At 41.4% G+C, this 15,910-nt stretch overlaps 1 protein-coding gene across 3 annotated transcripts in view; it reads left to right on the top strand.

Moving 5' to 3' along the window:
- Positions 1-15,910, top strand: part of LOC128440200 (muscleblind-like protein 1) — a 68,292-nt gene that overhangs the window by 6,350 nt on the left and 46,032 nt on the right. The window lies entirely within an intron of this gene.

The raw sequence follows: 15,910 nt of genomic DNA, 5'->3' as shown, positions 1-15,910 counted from the left end.
ATGAAATGTGTAAAGAAAACATACGAAAAGAAAATAATTTGGATAAAGTTGCTTTATATTATATAGTAAAAAATATGCTGTTATATGCTGGATGAGAGTGATGTTGGCTGGTGATTGGCTCTGAACAACAGCTGTACATGATGGATTTGTGAAGGGCTGTAAGCTGAAACGTGTGTGTGTCATTAAACAGGGGACAGAGACAACTTTATGTTGGTTCCTTTGCAGGGTTAAAAAAACCTGATTGTAATTGTAACACGGAGTGAGACAGAAAACTGAAAGAAAAGTCATTTTGAATGGAGGACGCCATGTTGCCTGAATACTGATAGGGCCCCACCTACTATCATACGTATCACAGAGGAAACCCTGAATTGTATTTACCTGTTTATTTTGAACAATATCGATGATCATGTTTGAATTCTCACGTGATTTTTATTATTTACCAAACTCCGAGCAGATGCTGTAACAATGCGTCTATCTTTATTTTCTGTTATTTTGGGTACACGCCCTCTTCTCACCCACCGATCTCAACCACGTCTTCCTCTCTTCTTCTCTGTTTTACTTCCTCTACCCTCTCTGTCTTTGTCTCTCTCTCCCTGCAGCTCTCTGCCTCTTTATGGCTCACTCCGTGTTTCTCTCTCGGTGTCTGACTCTCAGTGGGTTGATGCAAAAAAAAAAAAAAAAAAAAAAAATCTTCTCTGCAGATCAGAGCAGGCAGATCTACAAGGTCATTAGAGTATAGAACAGCGAGCGCACAGAGGCACTCAGATACATACTTAATTTCTCAGCACACACGACTCTGGCTATGTGAGAGAAGCAAAAGACTCTAACGGAGTGAGTGGGAGGGAATACTCGGCTACCTGCAAACGACTGTTAATTTTACGAGGAGAAAAAAAAACCTAGGAATTTAATAGTTTTTTCTGAATTTGGGCTCTTGTTCGGTTCCACCCCCACCTTCGCGTTTCATCCCTCAACTAATCTGTCCTTTAGAAGTGATGTCATCTCCCTGCTCTCCTCAGCAGCCACAGGCCAGCATGTCGAATACAGATGAGCGACAGTGTTTGTGTGAGACAATTTCTGTGTGTGTGTGTGTGTGTGCCTGATGACATGAGCGCACCCTTACCCGGATTTACATGATTCAATTATCAAGATAAAAAACAAAAATCGGGTGAGCTCCGATCAAGGTGGCGGCGGCAGACTGTGAGTGGAACGGACTTTCGAGTCCCAAGCCTTCAGAAACTCACCACAGCTCATAGAACTTGCAGATAGATGGTCACTCCGACAAATGGTTTGGGGGGGGGGGGGGTCCTACGAGGCCATTTGGCGAGTGGCAAAAATCACAGTGAGTCAGTCACTGGTGTATGATTGCTGTTTTTTCCTGCAGTGTGCAAAGCTGTCACTTGAATAATGGACACTAAGGGAAGATGTAATCTGTAGTAAATACAGTTGGCTGCACGGAGGCGCCCTCTCTGTTTTCCACAGATTAAGGTGTCAAACTGAATCACGAGTCATAGACATCTGAAGAGTACAGATTATCCCATTGTTTGCGCAAACGTTGCTCTGACGTCAACTCGGGGATCCTGCGTTTCGATAAGTGTGAGTGTGTGGTTCCGATTTGGAAAATAAATGATTTCCTTTCTGAGGGAGCATCCATTCCTTTGGCATTTCTTGATTTGATCAAAAATACCAGACTGCGGACCGGGAAAAAAAATCCACAAAAGACCGCATCATCTTTATCTATTCACTAATTTGGCTATTGAGCTTTTAAGCTTCAATCCAGCGATGGTCGCGCTTTTTCTCCTGTTGAGGATTTTCCACTGCCAAAGTTTCCCATAAATTATTCTTATCTTCCCTGTAGTTATGGTATCTGTGAAACCTCTCCCTCTCCCACTCTGCTCCCATCTCATTATACGCTGAATATCTCCCGTCTGTCTATCTGAGGCCATGACACCTGTTCCTCTCCTCAGCCTACCTGTCTGTAAGTCTGCAGTTCCCCTCTCTTGTTTTTTTAAGATTGTCTACACCACTGTCTGTGTGTGAGAGCAAGAGACACAAAAGTAGAACGACTTTGCACACTGTGTATATGTGTGTGGGTGTGTGTTTGCCAATTGTTATGACTGATAAGGATCCCTCTGCTCGAAATGCCACATGCAGTGGTGGTAATTACACAGGGGACTATTTTTTCCACTTGCCTCCGTACAACCCATTCCATACATCTACATCCCTCGGACCTCTCCTTTCTATTACTCACTGTTTATGTCTTACCCTGTCTGTCTGTGCCACTCACTCTCCCTCTCATCTTTGCTGTTTTCCAGCCTTTTTTTTCGATCTTCCGTCCCATCCGCACACAAACACACCACACACATTCTCATACACAAACACACCACACACATTCTCATACACACCCACACCACACACATTCTCATACACGCACCACCTCCATTGCTATTCCTGAGAGGAGCAGACTGGTCTGGCAGTGGGTTGGTTTATGTCCATGAACTCAATGACACCCCCGTCTCCGCCACTGCATTACACCACACCGGCACCACCACAGCCAGCCACGCTGCAGTGAACATAAAAGTAGCTGTAGAGACAAACAAAATGTTGGCGCACGTGCACAGTACGGGTAACTATGTTGTTAAAAACGTATTATCTCACACCCCTATTCACGTAGGTTTGTGCTATAACTGCCACCCCCCCTATCTCTATGCAAGTCAGGCTGTTTAAACACTTACACTGATATCACTGTGCAGACGACAGCTTGCACACGTGCCACTTGACTGCCCTCGCCGTCTCCCCTCCCCTCTGTTTGTCTTACAGCCGAAGGAGGGAGTCGTGGATAGTGTGTGTTAATGTGGGCTCCTGCGAGCACACGAGGGAGATAGTTGATGTTGTGCATATGCGTACATATTACTCATGTGCCTGCGTCCTGAATATCAATGCACCGGCTGACCTTCCATTCATATCTCTGTAGCTGTGTATCCTCTGTAGATGATGCAGATCTGTTGTCTCATGGTTTGTGGTCAATGCTTAAGTGCGTGTGTGTGTGTGTGTGTGTGTGTGTGTGTGTGTCTGTGTGTGTGTGTGTCACAAGCTGGGGAACGGAATGAAGTCTAATATTACCCTGATGGTACAATCCGTTGAAACTGCATCTCAAAGGAGTATCATTTCAGAATGACCGGCAGTCAGCCGAAGACCGCCGGATCAAATCTCAAGCCTGCATAGGCAGGGACCAAGCATTTCTTCAGCGGGCTTCATGCATGAGCCTTATTAATGCTGATGTCCCCTCGGCAAGGTGTATGAGCTCATTAATGCCATGGAGGTGTCCTTCAGTCAGTGATTCCCAGGCAGTTTAAGCTGGCAGAGAAAAAGTGAACGTTTTTATTGTTACACAGTTATACATAGATTTATGGCGACTAAAACGCATTATATTTCACTACAGTACCATCCATTATTCACCGTCATGTGACTTAATGAGCCATGTCTCCGTCATTAATGAGGGTACTATGTAAATCTTGAATATGGCTTTATTGTTATAGTATTAATTATGTCAGCAAGCCACATGCCCCAAGGTAGCACAAGAATCATACTTCTACGTCACAAATAATTTTGCATGTTTATTCAACATTTATGCCGGAGTTGTACGTTAATATGACCTGAATGGCACGCAATAATAAATATCGCCATGGCAGTCATACACTATATAGTATATATATATACACTACCGTTCAAAAGTTTAGGGTCACCCAGACAACTTCGTGTTTTGCATGAAAACTCACACTTTTATTTATCACATGAGTTGCAAAATGAATAGAAAATATAGTCAAGACATTGACAAGGTGAGAAATAATGATTCTATTTGAAATATTAATTTGGTTCTTCAAACTTTGCTTTCGTCAAAGAATGCTCCATTTGCAGCAATCACATCATTGCAGACCTTTGGCCTTCTAGCTGTAAATTTGTTGAATTAATCTGTAGAAATTTCACACCACGCATCCTGAAGCCCCTCCCACAAGTTGGATTGGCTTGATGGGCTCTTCTTGCGTACCAATCGGTCAAGCTGCTCCCACAACAGCTCAATGGGGTTGAGATCTGGTGACTGCACTTGCCACTCCATTACAGACAGCTTACCAGCTGCCTGCTTCTTCACTGAATAGTTCTTGCATCATGCGGAGGTGTGCGTTGGGTCATTGTCCTGTTGTAGGAGGAAATTGGTTCCAATCAAGCGCTGTCCACAAGGTATGGCATGGCGTTGCAAAATGGAGTGATAGCCTTCCTTATTTAAAATCCCTTTTACCTTGTACAAATCTCCCAGTTTACCAGCACCAAAGCAGCCCCAGACCATCAAATGACCTCCACCATGCTGGACAGACGGCGTCAGGACTCTTCCAGCATCTTTTCACCTGTTCTGCGTCTCACAAATATTCTTCTGTTTGATCCAAACACCTCAAACTTTGAATCGTCTGTCCATAACACTTTTTTCCAATCTTCCTCTGTCCAATGTCTGTGTTCTTTTGCCCATATCAATCTTTTCTTTTTATTGGCCAGTCTCAGATATGGCTTTTTCTTTGCCACTCTGCCTAGAAGGCCAGCATCCCGGAGCCGCCTCTTCACTGTAGACGTTGACACTGGCGTTTTGCGGCTACCATTTAAAGAAGCTGCCAGTTGAGGACCTTTGAGGCGTCTATTTCTCAAACTAAAGACTCTAATATACAGTGCTGTGAAAAAGTATTTGCCCCCTTCCTTGTTTCTTATGTTGCTGCATATTTGTCACACTTAAATGTTTCAGATCATTAAACCAATTTTTATATTAGACAAAGATAACCCAAGTAAACATAAAATGCAGTTTTTAAATGAGGATTTCATTTATTAAGGGAAAAAAGCTATCCAAACCTACCTGACCCTATGTGAAAAAGTAATTGCCCCCCATGATAAATCATGAATGAATTGTGATTAACAAAATGTTTTGGCAAGCTGAATTCAATTTCACTAGCCACACCCAGGCCCGATTACTGCCAGACCTGTTGAATAAAGAAATCACTTAAATAGAACCTGTCTGACAAAGTGAAGTAGGCTAAAAGATCTCAAAAAGCAACACATCATGCCGCAATCTAAAGAAATTCAAGAACAGATGAGAAAAAAAGTAATTGACATGTATCAGTCTGGAAAGGGTTTCAAAGCCATTTCTAAGGTTTTGGGACTTCAGTGAACCACGGTGAGAGCCATTATCCACAAATGGAGAAGACTTGGAGAAGTGGTGAACCTTCCCAGGAGTGGCTGGCCTTCCAAAATTACTCCAATAGCACATCGACGACTCATCCAGCAGGTCATAAAAGACCCAAGAACAACATCTAAGGAACTGCAGTCCTCACTTGCCTAAGTAAAAGTCAGTTTTCATGATTCAACAATAAGAAAGACACTGGGAAAAAATGGCATCCATGGGAGAGTTTCAAGTCGAAAGCAACTGCTGACCAAAAAGAACACAAAAGGCTCGTCTCACATTTGGCAAAAAACATCTTGATGATGCCCAAGACTTTTAGACAAATATTCTGTGGACTGACGAAACAAAAGATGAACTTTTGGAAGATGTGCGCCGCGTCACATCTGGTCATAAAACTAACACAGCATTTCATTAAAAACAACATCATAACAACAGTGAAACATGGTGATGGTAGTGTGATGGTCTGGGGCTGCTTTGCAGCTTCAGACCTGGACGACTTGCCACAATTGATGGAACCATGAATTCTGCTCTCTACCTGAAAATCCTGAAGGACAATGTCCGGCCATCAGTTTGTGACCTCAGGCTTAAGCACACTTGGGTTATGCAGCAGGACAATAATCCGAAACATACCAGCAGGTAGGTTTTGGAATGGCCTAGTCAAGGTCCGGACTTAAATCCGATTGAGATGCTGTGGCATGACCTTAAACAAGCCGTTTATACTAAAAAACTCTACAATTTGGCTGAATTAAAACTATTCTGCAAAGAAGAGTGGGCCAAAATTACTCCACAGCGATGTGAAAGACTTATTGCCAGTTATCGCAAATGCTTGATTGCAGTTGTTGCCGCCAAAGGTGGCACAACCAGTTATTAGGTTTATGGGGCAATTACTTTTTCACAAATGACCAGGTAGGTTTGGATAGCTTGTTTCCCTTAATAAGTGAAATCATGATTTAAAAACTGCATTTTGTATTTACTTGGGTTATCTTTGTGTAATATTAAAATTTGTTTGATGATCTGAATCATTTAAGTGTGACAAATATACCAAAAAATAAAAAATCTGGAAGGTGGGCAAATACTTTTTCACAGCACTGTACTTGTCTTCTTGCTGAGTTGTGCACCAGGGCCTCCCACTTCTCTTTCTACTCTGGTTAGAGCCCGTTTGTGCTGTTCTCTGAATGGAGTAGTTCACACCTTTGTTGTAAATGTTCAGTTTCTTCGCAATTTCTCGCATTGAATAGCCTTCATTTCTAAGAACAAGAATAGACTGGCGAGTTTCACATGAAAGTTATATTTTTCTGGCCATTTTGAGAGAATAATGGAACACACAAATGTGATGCTCCAGATACTCAGCTAGCTCAAAGGACGGCCAGTTGTATAGCTCCTCTCACCAGCTAAACAGTTTTCAGCTGTGCTAACATAATTGCACAAGGGTTTTCAAGGGTTTTCTAATCATCCATTAGTCTTCTAAGGCGATTAGCAAACACAATGTAACATTAGATCACTGGAGTGATGGTTGCTGGAAATGGGCCTCTATATACCTATGTAGATATTTCATTAAAACCAGATGTTTCCACCTAGAATAGTAATTTACCACATTAACAATGTAAACAGTGTATTTCTGATTAATTTAATGTTATCTTCATTGAAAAAAACAGTGCTTTTCTTTGAAAAATAAGGACATTTCTAAGTGACCCCAAACTTTTGAACGGTAGTGTATATATACACTACCGTTCAAAAGTTTGGGGTCACTTAGAAATGTCCTTATTTTTCAAAGAAAAAGCACTGTTTTTCACTGTTTTTTTATATATATGTATATATATATATATACATATATATGGCTCCTCAGAATTGTGTCAATTGCCCTGAAAGATGGTTGCAGCATATGTCACAAAACCAACTCCTCCAGGTTAGTAGAAGGGACATGGACCAAACTAGTCAAAGTGCATGTCAAATACATCTTTCTGAATGATGGTTTCTGTCTTTTTAGGAAGTTCTTTGAGATTAAGTTTTGTTACGGTAGTTTTTTGATACTAAACTAAAATCCCCCAATCGCTGCTGTGCAGACCCTGGCTCCAAATGTGCAAGATGGCCGCGTTTGTATCCGGGACACTTTGGCTTCAGTTCTGGATAGTGGGAGGACGTGAAGATGTATCACCCATCTCTATGTAAAATCTACATTGCAGCAGAGAAAAAGCTTATGTTAGCTTCACAGTAACTTGATATACATCAATACCGCAGCAGCAGCCTAAATAGTCAGAAAATAGAATATTGTGTTATGTATAATAAAGTATTCAATAGTGATCCCTGTTGTCTGCTGAAAGAGCAAAATACACCAACAGAGCTAAGTTTTATATCTTTATGTTTGAAAATCAGCAGCAAACCTTTTGTTTTGTTGCTGCATTTATTGTCAATGAAAGTCTTGCTTCCTCAGTTAGTCAGCCGTCATTCCCTTGGTATCTGTATCCCATCGTCTGTCCCCGTTCTAAATGACAGAAAATGAGTATATACTGTGGAACCTGATAGCATTACATTGGAGATTTATCATTTTATCAAATAAGGTAAAAACCCTTTTTGATAATGTAAGACTTTTATTTGTAGGGAGGCTTCTGGGTCGGGGCACTACTAGTCAAATGAGAACCAGACTGGTGCAAGACAGTTTCTGGTAGATTCTGGTATTTCCTCTTCATTTTAGGTCATATCTACATTAATCCCACAGTCATTAGCACTAACAGTATGAACATGAAAGATGGCACTGGATAAACCTACATCAATGTTCATTCTGCATGATATCAGTCTCCACCTGACACTATCATCTACTTCACCCCTGCTTTAAACATGGTTTCTGTCGTAGCTGTGGTGAGGATGACCTTGCAGCACGTTACTGTGCTACTGCAGCATAAGGTGTAGTGCGGACAAGGAACAAGAGGAGAGACGGCGAGAAGGAGCGATAGAGGGGGCTGAGACAGTGGGCGGAAAAAAGAAAAACGAGGACAGCTACTATTAAAAGATGAGCCACGTTCACAGAGTTGTTTATGTCACATGATACTCGGAGGGCAAGCTAGCAGAAGGCGAGCAGTTTTCTTAGAAGAAAGGAGGATTTGGGGAGAGAATAAGTGGAAAACACTCAAGCATACGCAGAGAGAATAGAACCAGAGCAGGAGAACAGGTGGGGATCAGAGAGAGATAAATGAAGAGGGATGAGAAATGTCAAGATGGTATCGCAGTGGAGCGCCTGCGGTGCTTTGAAATGGAACAAAAATCTGCTTCTCCCTCTGATCCGTCCTCTTTTATACCTCCCTGGCTGTAATCACCTTGTTTCCCACTTTCACTAACAGACGCCAACCCCTCTCTAACCAACTTGGTACTAATGCTCCTGTTTGCCTTCCATCACTCCTCCTCCAGCGTCCGTCCTTCCCCCTGTCACCACCTCTGATCTCCTTCACTCTATTTGTCTATCACCCCACCCGTCGGCCTCGGCCTTGCACAACCACCCCCTCCTCCCCGCTGCTCCCGTCAGTAGAAAGGGCAGCACAGGTCGTATATGGATGATATCCCGGTCAGCCGGCGATGCGGTGTAATATGAAGCTTCCAGCATCTGCTCCTTGCTGCAGTCGGTGCCCTTTAACCTTTCGCATTACTGAATTTCCCCTCCCTTTATCTGTGCCTCTCCACCACTGACTTCTCATCAGCTGTGCAAACCTGGTGCATAATTGGATTTTAAGTAAACTACAACAACGTCTGGGTCGCTAATCAAATGTAGGTTCCAGGTTGAAAGTGTGAAAACCTGATTCTGAGTCCCAGACAGAATTTTTATCATTCAAGCAATGCCTGATTCGTCATGTTGCCGACCTGAACAAACAAGACCTTTAGATTGCTAGACAGCAACTCAGACAATACTTTAACTGTTCAGAGTTTACACTGCGGCTCTCCTGGGGAATTTTGTGCTGAAGCAAATTGTTTCCTCTTACTTTACTGAAGGTTATGACCATTGCTTTTTGCTTCTCTTGTCTATTGTGTTTCAAAGGTCAGCCATAGGAAATCAAACATTCAGGAGCCTGTTTTATTTCTTTCTCCTCTTCACCTTCCCTCATTTGTTCCCCTCTCTGGAAGTCATTCAAGGTGAATGAATGTTTCATATCTCTGGCCCCTACTCATTCTTTCTATTCCTCCCTGCGCATTGCTCTCAGATGCAGGGATGAATGTGGCTTGTGTTAACTCGTACCACTCTACGTGGCTTCCTCTGAACACTGTATGTTAATATATCAAGATGCAAAGCCTTATGCTGAGTTGGTTTTGCAAACGGATTCATTATCCATTCTACAGATGCCCAATGTTGGTCTATTAGTTAGCCTCCACTTTGTTCGGGACTATACAAACAATAGTTTAATGGATTCCTATGATATTTATACATTCATTCATATCGCTATATAGACAGAGCTGGGAAGCTGTTGACTTTGCTGATCACCTGACTTTACATATAGCGTATTTGGTGGATTGCAATGAAACTTGGTTCAGACATTCATGTCATGCACATGGTGAATTAAATTCTGCCAGATTCTATGAATGAATAAGTTCAAAACGAATGACCGTCAAACTCAACCAACATGGTGAAAATTGCACCCGAGCATGTCAGCAAGTTAACACGTTGACGTTAGCAATTAGCTAAAAGCACCAACATGCCCAAGTACAGTCTCCCAAAGCCACTGACATATCAAAAATTAGGGGCTGCACAGTGTAACGATAGTAAATGTGTGGAGTGAACGTGTTTGGTTTTTTTTGTGGGCTTTCACAGTCCGAAAACACCAGATTGGAGAATGGGTAATTGGAGTCTAAATTGTCGGTCGTTGTGATTGAGAGCCTGAAAGGTTGTTTCTGTGTGCTGGCCTTGTTATTCCCTGGCTACCTCTTCAGGGTGTATTCCCCCCCCCCATCTCACCCAAGGTCAGCTGGGATTAGCTTCAACCTACTCCACAACCCTATAAAGGATAATAAGTATAGATGTGAAAATTAAGTTTGTGTTTCATTAGGTCTGAAAAGTAAGTAAATTAAAAGCTGTTTTCCTGGATAGTGTCATGTCACGCAATAATTTAGATTTCGTCTAAACAAGAGACATTTTATATGACACACTAGCACCAGATTAGCCGATTCTTTAAACAAGGATATACATTAACCCAGTGACACTTGGCATTACACTGTACTCTGTTCAGACCATATGTCAGCTGAAGTTGGTCATGGATGAGGCCGAATGTCTAACCAAAAGGTTACTCTCTCTGCATATATTCAAGTCTACATGTCTGTTAGTGTGTGTGTATACTGTATTTGTGTGTTGGGGGAATTGAGGCATGATAGGATTGAGGGTGCATAATCTCCCCAGCCTTACCTACACCCCCTCTCCACTCCAATTTATTACCTTGGTTGATCTGATGGTGTAATAATACCTCCTGCCTCAGGCTACGGGAAATGGCCACATGCATTATTCACATATGCTAAGATACTTATTGATGACTCCTTTATTTATAAATTACCTCGATGCCAGAGTCATTTCTCACTTTTTCTGCCCCTTACTTTTAATCCTCTGTTGACGCGAGCACGCTCTAATGAGCCTCACTCACTCTCAGTGTTCAAATGTGTTGTACTTCTTTGATATTAATTTTGGCATGAGTTAAACAAATTTGCTGGTGAACTGGGGCTAATAACACATGTAGGGGCACTAAATCTATTTAATTTGTTACTAAAGCTATGGCTGCTCCTTCTGTATTTGCTGTTTCCACAGGGTTCTTACACAAGTGCTATTTGAAATTCCACAAATATCATAACTCCTTTGAGAAAACTGGCACAACGTTGCCTTAAATCCTTTTTATATTTATGTTTTGAGCAGGCCATCATTTTTGAATAGTATTTTCCTCTTAAATTACCATAATTTATATGTTGAATAAGAACATATAGAGCATAACTTGATAGGCTGTCCACGCATGCACTGTGTAGGGAAAAAACAAGTTATTAAAATCAGGGTTGAGCAAAGTAGAGTTAAAACCAGGACTACAAGTATGATTTAAAAGGTTATTATCAGAAAATCTCAAGCAGTAACAGACAACTGCAATATCTAATAGTCTTACAATGTCTACCAAGCTAAAACAAGATTCTGTAACTCAGTGAGTGAAACCATCGGCACATCTATTGTCCTCTGTGGCCTCCATTGCCACGCCAATAGCTTCTAGCTCCTCTTGCACTGCGGTTGCCACAGCCCTTTCTCTGCAATGCTCCACATCTGCTGGAGAAAAGGCAACAACAGCCATTTTTTTCTGGATGGTAATGACAAGTATTCACGCCAACCAGGCCGCTGCCTTTCAGGTTCCTGTGGTGGCTGATTCGTCTGGTCTGTGGGTTTAGTGGGGGTCGCCTAAAAGTTCTGGATGGTTCCTCACCACTCCACACTCGGCCCTCTCTGTAATATCCCCCTCTCTTTTCTTTAGGACACTTGCACCACATACCTGTTGCCTTTTTACTGATTACAACCTGGGGGTTTTCAGGGTCCATGTCTTTTGGGGCCCTACTGTGTGCAATTAACACAAACACTTGCATAAGTATTGGCTGGACTGTCGAGGTAACTTGGAAACTGACTAATTGAATTGGTAAGGCAGCTAATGTTGGCGCTTTTAAGGCTACCAGATAGTCCTACTGGTTTGATGATTTTTTTCTGAGCCCTCTCCTTCTGTTTGCTCTGTATCTGTAAATGTACAAAAAGCCTTATTGTCTAACACTAAGTTTGTCCTCATTTTGTAATTTTCTGAGACATCAGGAGAATTAGAAAGCTGTCCGGCTTTTGTGACACATCATGCAATTGGTAAACATTTCCGACTCATTTCATATTCCTTAAGAAAATCCCAGCAAAAATTACAGCTATTTACAGACTTTGACTTTCTTTAAAAATTCACTGGGGGTTTGATCTGAGTACACAATTACATTCTATAGTGTGCTTATAGTACTTCCAGATTGCATCCTCTTCTCAGGAGGACAAGTTGAGGCCAGGAGCATAGTGCAGCTCAGACATTTTCCTTATGATTATGCTCACTTGCCTGTAGGGCGGCTTCTCAACCCCTTTGCCCAGATCTCCTATCTGGGCAAAGTTTAAGGCAGTTTCTCCTTTTTGTTCAATGGGTTTTTTTGTTTATTCAGCTGTTCGTGTCATTTCAAAAATGAGTTAAACCATAAGCATTGGACAATTTTTGATAATGATCATGGACCCAGCTTACCAAACCCCAATTTGGCTTTTCCTGCACAAACCCTAATGCAACATCCACTGGGAGTGTAGGGTTTTATCCATACATGGGCTACAAAGGAACAGACCAGGTTTCCAAGGCCACCCATTCAATTTATTTAACTTGAGGGCATGGAGTATATTTAACTGGATCTGGTTCATCCTTTCAACTCGGCCATTTCTTACAAGGCGATATGGGGTACTCCTACCTTGAGCCATCCTAGAAAGACTACAGAACTGTTTTATTAAGTTATATTAAAGATTTAGGCCCTGATCTAATTTGAAATGAGCAGGGCAGCCAATCTTTTTCGAATAATTCTGTTTGATTGTAGTTGGGCATGTTGTTCAGCCACTAAGTATTTACTCTGTTCTGGAGCGGCACGGTTCTCTCTGTCATCCAAGAATGCCTGACTCCAAATAGTCTCCAAAATTCTTCGTATTTGCCAATTTTAGTTCTAGTGGTTCCAATATGAAATGAATGTAGTTTGCATTGTTGTATTCTTTGGGATTTAAGCTCCAACTAGCACAACTCTTTACCTTCCTGGACCTGGTTACATTACATTTCCCAAATGTTGGTGCTTAGCATCTATATATAGAACAAACGACTTTCAAATACAGGGTAAGCAAGGATTAGGGCCTCTGTTAGTGCACTGTTTGAGCTGTCAAAGACTGATTGGGCCCCTGTTGACTGAGAGCAACCCAACCCATTATCGTTTGTTATTAGCTAACAGCAAGGTTTGTTGGAAAACTTGAGCAAACTCAGGGGCAAAACTACTGTAGTACCCTGCCAGGATTAAGAAGGCTGTAGTTGGAACCTATCAATCACATGTTCTTAGTTCTTAGCTTAGAGCTGTGCCCCCATAGGTGCTTGACTCCCACAGAAGCTCCAGAAGTGCATACCTCCTCCAATTGCTGTGTGTAAAATCACAATAATATCATCTTAATAGGAAAAGGAACTGTTTGGTCGCTTAGAAACAACAGTGACACATACACATTTCTGATGCATTATACACTCTAACATGCTTATGTTAAGTCAAGTAACTGTTTGATTTGATTTAATAATTTATTAAAAAACATGCAGAAAACCCTGTAACAGAAACATGCCACAGTTCAGTGCTCCTGGATTCTACTGTGAGAGCTCTAAAATCTGTGTAACACACCATGTTGAAGACGTTGAGATTATTTTGTAATGGAAGGCAACACAAGACTACTGACTTCTGTGGCACTACGAAGTCTCCACAGTCTGCTGTGAATTAATGATTGGAACTGATAGTGGAGATATTGACTTTTATAATGACAATGACAAAGTAACCCTGTTTATTTGCAGATCACGTCGGGCCAATACCCAATCCACTTAATCAGGGGATCAGTGAACATCAGTGTTGGCCCTGATACTGATCAAGTGGATTGGATTGGTGGGTCCCTAATTGAAACAGAAACATATTTGTTCTGTGTCAAACTCACAAGACAGATAACAAAACAAAGCTTAAGCACACCTGGTTCTTTAGTATGACCCGTAACAGAAGGGCTAAACATTGTAACCAAAAATACCCAAGTTGAGAAACACTATAATAACCTTTTGTACTATAGCTTTTGTATAAATTAAATAAATTTAGCTTTCTTCGATGATAATAATTGTACAAATTTTAATTGTATAGCACTTTTCAATACAAGTAACAAAGTGCATTAAAAAAGCAAGGAACTCATAAATGATCAGAATTATATTGTATGCGTCTATATACTATACTTCATAGTTATAGGAGAGTTCAGGAAGTGGGTAAGAATAAGCGATGTCTTCTGCCGTCCATATTTAATACACTGGTAATGGTAAACCTGGCTGTGCTCTCTCCCTCACCACAGTCTCCTTGCCAGTAAAGTGGGCTGCCCTGGTTCCTTGCTCTTGTAAGCACACACACACACACACACACACACACACACGCACACACACACACACACACACACACACAGACACACTCCATTCAAAGGCTGAAAACTAGTTGGAACCAGTGACTGCCCCAAATTGGAGACCAGGGAATGACACATAAGCAATGAATGTTTGACCAAGGGAGTATTTTTAATTCTTCCCTTCTTCACTTGTTTCCTTTTTTAAACTCGGTTGAGCCACCAGTTTTCTTGCAGGAGTCTATTAGTAAATTCATATCAGGAAAAAGGAGTTCCTTGACGCATATACAAATATCTGTGGTATTCACTGTTTCAGCTTTAGTTTCACTTCACCATTACCTTCAAATCCCAGAATGGGCTGTGAGGGTCTCAAGAGAAAAGGCCTGAATTAGTGGCTCCATGTAGTTACTTAGCTTAACTTAGCTATAGGCTAATAATAGTAGGGTGAGAGCATAGAGGGTATATAAAAATGGATGACACGTCTCCACTCCTTCCCGTGAAATGAAGCCAACATATCCCTGATACTCCTTCCACCATCTTGCAGTTTGGTCACCATTTGATTCCCAGTGGTCATTGTGGTTTGGAGCTGCAGTATCAAAGTCCCGCTGATACATATATGAGCTCGACAGATCGTTAGTCACTCTCAGTGGTCAATCATGACTTCTCGGCCTGTTTTTATAGCATTAAATATATATTATAATAACACACTAAAACTAAAAAAAGACCAGTTGACCAGCATGATAAGAACTACTTAAAATGACAGAAACCACTTTTGAGAAAAATGGATTTAATTATATGCTAGTAACCTTTGACTTCTTTGTCCATGTCCCGTCTACTAAGTCGTTCCTCTTTGCATACAGTCAATAAATGTATACTTGAGGTCCATTGATCCATTTTTCAAGCAACTGCTTTTACACAATAGTACGAAAAAGTCTAAAATTAACAATATTCATATCAAAATAATATGAGGCAGTAAAATCCAAAGAGGGGTTATCATATCATATCAGTGACGTGTAACAGCTCACAGAAACTTCACTTCAGTCAGAGTGTGGGGGACCTGGAAGTGATGTAACCACATGGGGGATGCAGCTTTCGAGGGCACTTACTGTAAGCACTGCAGCTGGAGGAGTTCTGTGGAAAGGCGGTTTGTTCTTTTTAACATCCGGTTGTGACCAGGGAGGTCAGAGAGTTTGTGGACAACTGGATCTAAGGAGCATGCAGGAACAAAACCAGCGAGAAGATTTGTTCACATTCTTTCTTTGTTTTTCATTTATTGTGACTTTGATCTCACCAGGGATTGAGAAATTGATGACTCACTAATTACTACTTAAATTCACATTCGCTCATTAGTTATTGCATGTTTACGATGCTCTCTTTCCCAACAGGCCCTGACGTTTCCTTGGATATAATAAGAAGCAATTCCTCAGTAAAATATCTCAAAACAGCATTTAGTTGACTTGTTTAAAATGTTTCCAAATGTGGTTAAAATCCAGGGAAATCCACATTTTATTCAATGTAACACTGACCTTACA

The sequence above is a fragment of the Pleuronectes platessa genome, chromosome 5 (genome assembly GCF_947347685.1).
Source record: "Pleuronectes platessa chromosome 5, fPlePla1.1, whole genome shotgun sequence".
Lineage (NCBI taxonomy): Eukaryota > Metazoa > Chordata > Actinopteri > Pleuronectiformes > Pleuronectidae > Pleuronectes > Pleuronectes platessa.
The sequence above is the reverse complement of the archived record's forward strand: the minus strand, read 5'-3'. Positions and strand labels throughout refer to the sequence as shown.